Genomic DNA, 12,528 nt, shown 5'->3' with positions numbered 1-12,528 from the left:
AGAAGGGCTGCCCGCCTCAAGAATGAATGAGCTCTGCGCGGGCGGAGAGAGGAAGGGGAGGGACCTGCCTCCGGCGTCCCGGTCTCCCGGGGGTGGGTCCCGCTTTGGCGCGCTCAGTCTGGGCCCCGTGACATTTTGCAATCATTTTACGCCTGTCTTGGGCGGGGTCTGAACTGCGCGCCTCTGCCCGCCCAGGGCCAGTTGGGCTTTTAAGCTCTTTAGCTTTCTTTGGGGAACAGTGTCTTTTCTTTCTACGAAATTAGGCGCGGGTCCCTTTGGGTGCTTTTGTGGACCCGACGACGGAAGCTCGGTTTTTGCATGTCATGGCCACCGTTCTCTTATCCGCGGACTGCCCACCCCCCAGCAGCAGTCTCCTCCCCGAGTTTTTGCACCCCTTTAATGTAGTCAGTTCTTTGTGGTACTGGAGATACCTTTTCAGCCTCCGCGTCTGTCATTGTCATTAATGACAAGCCAGGGCAGGTGAAAGTGAAGTGTGGAGAGGTTGAGTTTGTAATTATTACACCTAAAGCGGTCCGGGGCCCAAGGATAAACTTGCAAGGCTTTGCTGAGCCTACCTTGACTTTCCGATGAGCAAAATGGCATAATTGTAATAAGTACGAAACTAGTGTTGATGTCATGTTTTAGATATTTGCTAAATTTGTTCCCAGAAGTCATGGTCTTCATCCTCTATTGTCCGTTGAAATTTCTGGAGATGCTTGACTCTTGACTTTGACTCTGCCCGTGAATGTCTTTCTGTCTGTATCTGTGTGAATGTCCCTGTCTCATTCTCTGTGATTTTGTATGTGTGCATCTTTACTTCCCCACCTTATTAATATATGAAAAATAGTTCATAAAAACTAAGTGCATTTGATAAAAAAAATAATTGTAGCCTGGCTTATAGTGAAAGACGTGTGACATTCTGCTTTTTCCAGGAGGCAATTGTATTTAGCTCTTTTTGTTTTTATTTATTTGGATGTTTAGTTTCATAACTCAATGATATGCTTGTTTTTCTATTTCTTGGATTTACCGACCTTTGGAGTTCTCTTTTGAAATGGGTCATTTCAGTCACACCACTGTCCATTTTTCTTTTGTACTGTCCAATTTTTTGTAATTTTTTTTGTTACGGAGTTTCTTCAAATCCTAGATGCCACTGCTTGTAATGACTTGCCATGACTGTATATACCACTAAGGAAAAAAACATTAGAACCAGCTGTGTAGGATCCATTCTGTTGGACCCATTCCTATTTCAGAGATGTTAAAATGTGACAGATTAACTATCTGTTATGTGCCAGTCACTGTTCTATGTGCAGAGACTACAGAGATTTTTAAATACATTTTATTTTATTATTTTTTATTTTTTAAAGATTTTATTTATTTATTCGACAGAGAGAGAGATCACAAGTAGGCAGAGAGAGAGAGGAGGAAGCAGGCTCCCTGCTGAGCAGAGAGCCCGATGCGGGACTCTATCCCAGGACCCTGAGATCATGACCTGAGCCGAAGGCAGCGGCTTAACCCACTGAGCCACCCAGGCGCCCTAAATACATTTTAAATAAATAAATTACTGACCTTATTTTGCTGACTACAGCTGGGAGATAACCAGCAAATGGATAAAGGTCCTGTTTCATCTAATCTGAAGCATTTTGGTGTTGATGCTTTTATAATCTTTTCAAAGGTTAACTACTGGGGCGCCTGGGTGGCTCAGTGGGTTAAAGCCTCTGCCCTCGGCTCAGGTCATGATCCCAGGGTCCTGGGATCAAGCCCCGCATTAGGCTCTCTGCTCGGCGGGAAGCCTGCTTCCTCCTCTCTCTGCCTGCCTCTCTGCCTACTTGTTATCTCTGTCTGTCAAATAAATAAGTAAAATCTAAAAATAAAAAAAAAGTTAACTACTGATTGTTTTTCACATGGTAACAAGACTGCCACCTGGCCGACTATAATTATAAAATGGTATGTATGAAGGGGGAGGAGGGAATGGAGGAAGAGAGTCAAAACATACACATAGTTATGAGATAAATTAGTACTAGATATGTAATGTATAACATGATGCATGAGGTCATCATGCCATACAATATATATGAGAGAGGCTAAATCCTAATGGTTCTCATCACAGGGAGAATTTTTTTCCCCTTTTCTCTTTTGTATCTATATGAGAAGATGGATGTTAGTTGAACCTGTTGTGTTAATCATTAAATGGTATTTGTAAATCAGACCATCATGCTTTATGCCTTAAACTTACACAGTGATGTGTTTCTGTTTGTCAGTTAAAGAGGAAAAAATGCTGTATATGGATTGTGAGATGTATGCTAGTTGAAGCAGAATTAAAAAGTGAAGACTAAATACGTTAAAATCAATAAAATAATGTTTGTGGTATGATATTAGGTAGTAACAGATGTTAGAGGAATAGAAATAAGGCAGGTTAAGGTTAAGTTAGGTTAAGTGTCTGAACCTTGATTTCGGGTCCTGTGATCTGGTGGTGAGATCTAGTCCTGCTCTGCGAAGACTGTGCTTGGGTCTCTCCCTCTCCCTCTGCTCCTCCTCTTTAACATGCACGTGAACTCTCTCTCTAAAATAAATAAATATTTTTTAAAAAGTAAAGGAGGTGAAGGGTTGGTATGGTTAAGGAAGGCCTGCTTAGGGTTTGAAAATAATATCTTCTGAGATATCCTTTAGTGTGCTGGGATTAAAAGTTCATTTGAAAAAATCTGTACATATATTCCCTTTGTCCGCATCAGATGCATTTTCTTTTCTAACATTCCATCAGTTGTTCAAAACATGCCACATTTTACTTCATTTGAGGTTTCAACTCTGATAGTAAAAAAAAATTGTTTTTAAAGATTTTATTTGTGTATTGAGAGAGAGCACTCATGCATGAGGGTGTGGAGGGGAGTGGCAGAGGGACAGCCAGACTCCCCACTGAATGTTCGAGCTTGGAATCAGGACCTGAGCACAAGTCAGACACTTAACTGACTGAGCCACCCTAGTGCCCTAACCCTGGTTTTTTGGGTACAGTTTTGTCCATAAATGGTCTTTTATTTTTCTTGTTGACTAAAGAAGACTTTTAAAAGATAGTAATTACAATATCTTTTACATAACTATTCTTTTTTTTAATTAATTAATTTATTTCTATATATATTTTAAAGATTTTATTTATTTATTTGACAGAGAGAAATCACAAGTAGATGGAGAGGCAGGCAGAGAGAGAGAGAGGGAAGCAGGCTCCCTGCCGAGCAGAGAGCCTGATGCGGGACTCGATCCCAGGACCCCGAGATCATGACCTGAGCCGAAGGCAGCAGCTTAACCCACTGAGCCACCCAGGTGCCCCTACATAACTATTCTTTATTCCCCTGAAGCTTTCGGCTGTTAAGACATGCTGTGCAGCTGAGTCCTAGGAATCAACCTGATTTAAACCCAGTTTACCCCTAGATCACATATCTTCCTTTCCTTAGTGTCTTCCCTCATTTTGTTGGAGAACATCCTTAAGAAACTTATTCAGAAAAGTTGTCAAGATGTAAATTTCCTGAGTTCTGTTTGTCTGAAAGTAGCTTTTTCCGTTTCATGCTTGATTGATAGTTGGGTTAGGTATAGAATACTGGTTCAACGTTTTTTCCGCAGAACTTGGGAATTACCATATTGCTCCATTGTCTTCTAGCATCTAGTGTTGTAATCTCTGTCTGATGCCAGTCACAGTTATTTTCTTTTGGTAATTGCTTTTGCTTTTTTCTCTGTGTAAGCTTTGGAATTTTCTTTTATCCTAATTTTCTGAAATTGCATGGTGGTGAGACTAGGAATGGGTATTTCCATTATGTATTCTTTCTTTTGTCAGTGGTTTTTTTCTATTTAAAGTTTTAATCTTTATTTAGCTCTGGGAAACTTACTTTATTCCATACCTTTCTGTGCTCTATTTTCTTTGTTCTCTGGTGGGGATGTTGAACACTGCTGCTCATAATTTTTTTTCCATTCTCGGAAATTACTCTGACTCTTCTCTAGCTCAATAGTGACATAGTAAAGGCTGAAGTCATACTTTTAATTCCAAGAAATCTTTTTGTACAGGTATTCTCTTTCGCTCACTTTGTTCCTGTTTTAAGGATGTATTATTTTCTTTATTCTGTCTGAGGATGATACTTAGGATTTTCTTTCTAAAATTCTTTTCTGTTCACTGGATTATCTCTTTTTCCCTCCTTGGTCATTTGTTTCTTTTGTTTGGTTATTATTTATTTATTTATTTATTTGCAAGTGATTTTTTTTCATGTGCATGATCCTTGGATGTCAGCATCTACAAATGAATGGTTGAGCATTACTGCTTTTGTTGTTTAGGTTGCTCCTTTGCTCCCTTTTCTTTTTCTTTTTTTAAAATTATTTATTTATTTGACAGAGATCATAGGCAGAGAGGCAGGCAGAGAGAGAGGAAGGGAAGCAGGCTCCCCAAGGAGCAGAGAGCCCGATGTGGGGCTCGATCCCAGGACCCTGAGATCCTGACCCAACCTAAGGCAGAGGCCCAACCCACTGAGCCACCCAGGAGCCCCCTTCCCTCCCTTTTCTAATGCAAGGACAAATTAGGACCTTTATGTATGAATGGGCTGTCCCCTTGGTTAACTTGTTGGAAAGCCTGCAGTTAGGGTAAGATAAGCTGGTGGGGATCGGGTGCAAAGCTGTTCCATGGGTTAATGGTCCCATTTTGAGTCACCCTCACTTTCTCCTGTAGTCCTTCTGTGTATGTTTTGTGATATGTACTTTTATATACTTTTCATCTTCTAGAAATGTCTGTTGGAATGTCTGCTGATGATCCCTTCCTAATTCATTTTGATGCTACAGGTTTTTGTATGGGACATACTTTTTTTAATGGGACATGCCTTTTATTAGGGTGTAGTGAGGTGGCTAATGCCTATATAGGAATCTTAGAAATCATTTCTTTTGACTAATAATTGAAATATAATTTATAAGATGAAAAGGAAGAAATTTTTCGTCTTTTGGGTCCATTTAGCTCTTTTATTTGAGAATAATTTTTTGTTTTTAATTTTTTTTTTTTTAGAGAGATTTTTATTTATTTATTTGACAGACAGAGATCATAAGCAGGCAGACAGGCAGGCAGAGAGAGAGAGGGGCAAGTAGGCCTTCCACTGAGCAGAGAGCCTGATGTGGGGCTTGATCCCAGGACCCTGTGCTCCTGACCCAACCTAAGGCAGAGGCCCAACCCACTGAACCACCCAGGCACCCTGTTTTAATTTATTTAGAGTCTTTGTAATTAGTGTATCATGTAGGTGGATTACGAAAATTATAAATTCCAGGAGTGCCAGGGTGGCTCATTAGGTTAAATGTCCTCTTTGGGCTCAGGTCATGAACCCAGGGTCCTGGGATTGAGCCCCACCTTGGGCTTCCTGCTCAGTAGGGAGTCTGCTTGTCCTGCTCTCTGTACCCCATCCCGTCTTTCATGCTCTCTTGCCCTTTCTCTGTCAAATAAATAAATAAAATCTTAAAAAAATATTACAGATTCTAAAATTACTTTGTCCCTTTTTGGTTCCTCAGCAGACAGCATACCTCAGAGACAGAAGAATTTATGAAGATGCTTGGTCCTGCTGGAGAGATTTTGATAATACTTCTTTTGTCAATACTTTTGACAGTAGCTTCTATACACTTGGTCTCTCACAGAAAAACATCTCAGATCTAAGATATAGGTACTCTGATTCAGTCCAAACTTATATGGATTGGAAACATTTTTGGGGATCGATTTCTAAGAATGATTATGAGTGTCATCAGTCAACACAAAAGGGGAAGATTAACATTTCAGAATTTCAGTATTAACTAGACAGGGAAGCTAGATATAAGAGAATTAAGTTAGTCTGTCAGTTGTTTAGTAACGAATTTTGTGGATGCATTTTTTTTTCCCCCAGTGATATGGGTCCACAGTTTTTTATGTAAAATCCTATGGCTAGGTGTGTTCTGAAAGTAAAAACACTTTCCATTTTAAGAAGGTAATGTGCATGTACTATTAGGATACCCCCAGTGGGGCATGGGGGGGTGGTGTTCCATTGTGAAACAGATATTTCTGCAAGGAAAGATATTAATAGTTACAGTAAGTAGAGAAAGACAACTAAAAATAGCCTCGTGTCCATTTAGGTCAGATTTTATCACCAAATGAATTAATGAAAATATTTGGTTTTAGAAATTCTGGAAGTGCATAAAGGAGAATATGGATTTGTGTTTTTGTTTTTTAAAAAGATATTATTTATTTATGTATTTTAGAGGGAGAGCACATGAGTGGGAGTGGTGGGAGGGACAGAATAGGAGTGAGGGAGTGAGCTTGATCCCATGACCCTGAGATCATGACCTCAGCCAAAACCAAAAGCTGGATGCTCAACTGATTGAGCCACCCAGGCTCTGGATCTGAGTTTTTCAATTGACTTCTTTTTATTAAGTTCATTGGATTCATCAGGTTCTAGAAGTTGTCTTTTATTCCTTGTTTGTTTTGTGGTAGATTTTAAAGCTTGGAAAGGTGCAAAATTAACTCTCAGGTAAGTTTCTCTTTGAGAATTATGAATTAGAAAAGTGGTGATGGGAGCTCGTTGGTATGTAACATATATAGTGGATGCTGTAGGATTGTTTAAGATGCTGAGCCAGTTTTACTGTCCCTTTGTTTAAAAAAATTCTGAAAAGACTGTCTTATGAAAAAGTTTAAGGTTTTATAGATATTAGGCCTCAAAGCCAGTGTTTTCAAATTAATCTTTGCAATAATGTACAAAATCTAATTATTTAAAGCATAATTTCTTACCTTTTCAAAACAAATAATGCTTCTTTTTAAATATAATTTAGTGAAAATAGGAGTTTGTTTTTTGTCCAAAGAATATAATGTTGATTGTATTTCTGCATGGTATTCATATACCTGAAGATTTGTAGACTTTCTGTCTCCATTCCCAAGCACCATTGCTTTGAGGAAGATGGATTTGCAGTTGAGGGATTAAACCTATTTGTATATTCCTTTGGGGGAAAATAACATTCTTTTGATTTTGCTTTGTTATATTAGTAAGGAAACTTCTAGTGGGAAATTTGGATTCATGTGTTTTCATTTAAAAGTGCATACTGGTACTTATGTGCTGCTAACAAATGTATTTGGGACACTGTCAATCACAATAGTATGAGATAGGTAGTATCAGGAGTACTGCATAAGTTGCAGCTTCTTATTTTTTGTGACTTAGGGCAGGTACTTAAATTCTTTAAGTCTGCATTTCCTCATCTGTATAATTATGTTTAGGAGTGAGTAGTAGTTTTCTGAATCTCAGGAAGAAATGAGAAACTTAGACCATTATTTAGCCTAGTATTTATTTGTGTCATAATGATGAATTTTACCCAGCAGTATTTGGATAAAGTATTGCTAATATTTTAGCAAGGAAAATTGCTGAAATTTTAGCAGTTTTAAAGAGTACTGAAATGTAAATATGGTAAAATTTTTCCTATTACTTTCCTAGTGGGGAGGGACGTTGGAATTTACTATATATTTGGACTTAGTACATGTATATACTTCCTTTTTTGGCTTTCTATGTATTTTAGTCACCGATAGAATGAAATTTAGGAAATGTTATAAGGTAAACAACACTGTAGGCTTATTTTAACATTCTTGTTCAGTTTTCACACCTAATGTACTAAATGCTAATCTGCTTTAGGGAATTTTCTTTGTATATAGGATGATTAGTTGAAAAACAGAAACCTTTATTTTTTACTTGTCTTTTGTTTATGTCCTTATTTTGTTCTGGTAGAAACAAGTTGACAGTAACACCCTGACCTTAATACAAGAGCTATAAACCTGCATGTTAAAGTTAATTTTCAGGGGAATAAATGGAAGGGTGAAGCCCCTAGAATTGGTGTTAAAGTCTAGGAGGCAAATCCCAAGTAATTAAACTGTCATAACACTTTCTTCCTATGCTTTCAAAGTGTGTTTGGTATGGTAGAGCAAGATATCTTTTGGAGTTGTTGGAATTTAATCCCTAGGTTTAATCCCTTTAACTGGGTAATCTTGTAGTGTACCCACATTTAAGAAAGTAAACATGGAATGAAAGATAAAGCATTATAATATGCTGCTGATTTCTTTTTTACCCCCTTTGCACAGTCTGTTAATATCTGTCCTTTAATTTGTATAGATGACATCACCTCTGGTATGTCTGAGTTAGAGTCCTTTAGAATTTTATATCATAAGTGTAGGTCTCTTTCATTCACAAATAGTGAGATTGATTGAGACTGAGGCATTGAGTGAGTGATGGAAGCCTAACTGATGTTGGGATCTAAGGAAGTTTCCTAATCAGGATTTTTAACTTCTTTTTTTCACTGTAGCTCTTTGGTAAGGGGATTGTGTAATGGCTGTTCTATTTGGGGAAATTTAAAAAATGAGCTTTTTAAAAAAAAATTCAAATTTTTTATTAACATAGAATGTATTATTAGCCCCAGAGTAAAATGAGCTTTTTTATTACACAAAAATTAATTATGTTTGTTATGGAAAATTAGAAAAGAAAGGTGAACAGCAAGAAGAAAATTAAAATCGCCCCTAGTTCCATAAAAAAGTGCTTAAGTTTTTCTCTTAATATCCATATTACTAATAAAAATGGTTCTTTTTTCTTTAACAAAATAGTTCTTGATAAATAGTGATATGTAATCTTTTTTCATGGAACACTACTTTACATGTGAGTGGTTTACATTTATAATAGTAAATGTACTGTTCTATCATTTAACACATTTTAAAGATATATTGATAACTTTATCAGTCACTTAGCTTACTGTGACCAAGGATATATGCTTCACAGTGACTGCTTATCTTCCCAGTTTCTCAGAGGCGGTTAGAGTACAACAATTATCCTCTACTCTTGCTGACAGTATAACAGGTTTTTTTCTTCCGGTTAACTTAGTGGTTAAAAGTTAACTAGTTTACTGGTTAAATGTTAGCCACTGGATAAAGTAATTACCATTTTGCCAATTTTTGATGCCATCAACAGCAGATGGATTCCCATTTCCTGTTTAGAGGAATTTAATTTTAATTTTGGAGATTCTTTTTAGTTCTTTTCTTTTTTTTTTTTTAAGAGGGGGTTGGAGGGAGAGAGAGAGAGAGAGAATCCCAAGCAGGTTCCACACCCAGCACAGAGACTGACAGGGGGTTTGATCTCAGGTCGTGACTTGAGTGGAAATCAAGTCACACGCTTAACCAACTGAGCCACCCAGGTGCCCCAAGTTCTTGACCATTTTTATATTGTAATGCTAATGTTGTTGGTATAAAGGGGTCAATCAAAATGCACATTATAATCTTCTGTTTTTGCTGATACTTTCGGTGTAGCCCTAGATGTTAAATACTGTTTTCCCTAGCTAATCTGTTTACCTTGTCCTTTTAAATTTTAACTTTTTGCCTTCATGGCAAAAATTTGAATTTATTGATCATAGGTAGAATTAGAACCCTTTTGCTGCTAGAAGAGGTCTTGGATCATTTTATCTTACCAGCTTATTTTGTGGATACAGAAATTGAGAACTGCGGAGATTAAAGTAGTTGTGCAAGATATGGAACAGAAAGTGCTAGCATTTACTTCATACTTAACATGTTCGCCAGGCACGATGCTAGATGCTTTATGGACACTGTCTTTTAAGCCTTATGATAACCCTGTTTGATGAATGAGGAGACTTGAGGCTCAAAGAACTTAGCAGATAAATGGTAGAACTGGTGTAAGTCCTAGTTTTGTCTTCTAGCATTGCCAGAGAGTTTTTACATTGATCATTTCAATTATTTTTTTTAAAGTAAACTCTGTGCTCAGCGTGATGCTTGAACTCATGACCCAGAGATCAAGAGTCACATGCTCCACTGACTGAGCCAACCAGGTACCCCCTGCCCCCCTTTGTCATTTCCTGTAATCCCAACATCAGGACTGTTTTGTGGGCAAGGCAGAAAACAAACACTATGCTATTGTGATACTGTAAATGTAGTACATTGGTACAGTGAAATAAGTGTTATGATGGCAGGTATCCACATGGTGCTCTGGAGGAAACGACTACGAGCAAAGCAAACCAGGAGCCTTTTGAAGTTTTGGAAGACATCCCAAGGGAACTGGGGAGGCATTGAGGTCTGAGCTAAGTATTGGGAGCTAAGTAAGTATGAATTGGCTGGAAAACATTAGGAGAGGGTGTTTTCCTGAATGGCAGGTAGTTTCATCTAACTAGAGCAATATATATGTATGTATGTATGTATGTGGTAGAGGACAGTTGAATTTTAATAAATGAGGAACCTCAAGGAAAAAGTGACATGAATGGATGAATGTTCTGGCCATTCTGTGGAGAGTAGAGGTAAAACATCCGTAAGGACACTTGGGAAGTTATGAGGTGATCCCTGAATTCAGAAAGGCAGTGGGAAAGGACAGAAAGTGGATTTAAGAGATGCTAAGCATGGGAGATTGGGGAGAAAAGTCTAGGGTGACTCTCCACTCCATGGGCACCTCAGGAGTGTTGCTCTTAGAGTGTGATGAATAGGGAGCTGGTTCAGAGAACCCGCTCCGGGTTAGTGGTGAACTAGTGGTGTTTGTCAGACTTGTTAGCTGGCAGTCTAGAGTACTTTCCTGGAGTACTTTCTCTTTCTCTTCTGAGAAGAGACTTTGAATGGAAGTATAGTTTTAGGAACATGGTGATATTTGCGGATAAAGACAAAAGAGAGGAGGGGCAAAGACATGGAAAACATCTACATAGGATTATGTAGAGAAAGGAAAACCCACAGTAGAGGTGGTGCGTAATAGAAAAGTAGAACAAGGGTTGAGTCATAGGACAAGGAGATTTATGAAGGAATGCTAGTGTAGTTTTGGTTGGATAAGGCCTAAAAGTATCTATTAACTTGGGTGGCTGGACGATTACTGTTGATTGTGAGGAGTGCCTAATGCTAGTAAAGGGCAGTAGGATCAAAGGAAGTGGGGTAATTAAGGAAGGAGTGGGAAGAGATTGTGAGATCACTTGTACAAGAATGTTGGCTCTGAAGAGGAGATATTCTTAAAGGTTTATTTAAAGTAATTCTCAGTTGAACTTTATGTCATAAAACATTGGGTAGGGGACCAGAACACTTATCTTTCTGATAATGCACTTCACCTCCTTTGCTTAAAATTAAAACACTTGAGTAGCTTCTAGGATAAAGACTAAAACTACCTCAGTATTACCCAATTGCAGGGTGACCATGAAAGTTAGTGTCCAAATAGGGGTACTTGTATGTGTGAAAGGGGGAGCTATAAATTATGCTGGGACAACTGGCATGAATGGAAATTGTCCTGGGCAAACTGGGACTTAGTGGTCATCCTCCCTCAAAGTTCTTCCCTGCATGAGCTGGCTCCTCTCTGATTCCAGCTTCGTCTCTCACCATACTTGGTCTTGCTCTCTTCCCTCTCTGTGAAGTCTTTTATTCAACCCTGTTTACCATGCTCCCTCTTAATAGCAACTTTGCAAAAGCGCTTTCCTTTGCCTGGGCTTCTTTCATCATTGGGTTAATTTCTTATCTCGCAGATGTCCACTGTATCCACTTTTTAGGGAAGTCTTCCCTATCAGATGTTTTTGCTATGAGCCTTAAAAAACAAACCAACCAACCTACGACTACCCAGCAGTAAGTATGTGTGTGCATAATTTAAGAACTAATAGTTCACTCAAGGCTTCTCATGAAAAAATGTTACCTTCATTTATTTTCACTGCTCATTTGGTATTTATCTCTGTATCTAAATGACTTTGTGCTATGGAAGATGAGAAATTGAGTTCTTCATTCTATTATCCATAATATATTTGCTTCCCATTATCCTCCTAGTAATTACATTTTAGTTTAGATTGGTTTAGATCCGTTTTTGGTATTTAAAATATTAATTCAGTGTGTTGCTACAAATGCTTCTTTAACACCAATTAGCTCAAATATGACTTTTAAGTACAGAGATGATATTATTGTAATTGTAGGTTGTACTGATTTATACATGACTTTTTCTAGTAAAGGGGAACTGGAATATCAAGAATAGAGTTCATGGGGGCCTGGGTGGCTCAGTGGGTTAAAGCCTCTGCGTTCAGCTCAGGTCATGATCTCAGGGTCCTGGGATCGAGCCCTGTGTGGGTCTCTCTGCTCAGTAGGGAGCCTGCTCTCCCCCCCCACCCCCCGCCTGCCTCTCTGCCTACTTGTGATCTCTATCTGTCAAATAAATATATAAATAAATCTTAAAAAAAAAAAAAGAATAGAGTTCAAAGGTAAGAAAGCCTTCAGTTCCACTTTCAGCTCTATTTCGTTATTTTATTTTTATTATTTTTAATTTTATTTTGAAGATTTTTTTATTTATTTGAGAGAGAGGGCACAGGTGAGAGGATGAGCGGGGAGTGGGGAGCAGCAGAGGGAGAGGGAGAAGCAGACTCCCCACCGAGCAGGGACTCCCACGTGGGGCTTAATCCCAGGACCCTGAGATCATGACCTGAGCCAAAGGCAGACACTTAACTGGCTGAACCACCCAGGCACCCCTTACTATTTTTTATTTCTTAATTGAAGTATACTTGACACACAGTGTTATA

General features: G+C 38.4%; 1 protein-coding gene across 1 annotated transcript in view; it reads left to right on the top strand.

Annotated features, from left to right (window-relative positions):
- LMNB1 (lamin B1) overlaps window positions 1-12,528 on the top strand; it is a 53,169-nt gene that overhangs the window by 1,098 nt on the left and 39,543 nt on the right. The gene's annotated exons all lie outside the window — the stretch shown is intronic.

The sequence above is a fragment of the Neovison vison genome, chromosome 1, assembly GCF_020171115.1.
Source record: "Neovison vison isolate M4711 chromosome 1, ASM_NN_V1, whole genome shotgun sequence".
NCBI classification, from domain to species: Eukaryota; Metazoa; Chordata; class Mammalia; order Carnivora; family Mustelidae; genus Neogale; species Neogale vison.
This window is presented reverse-complemented; position numbering and strand designations above follow the sequence as displayed.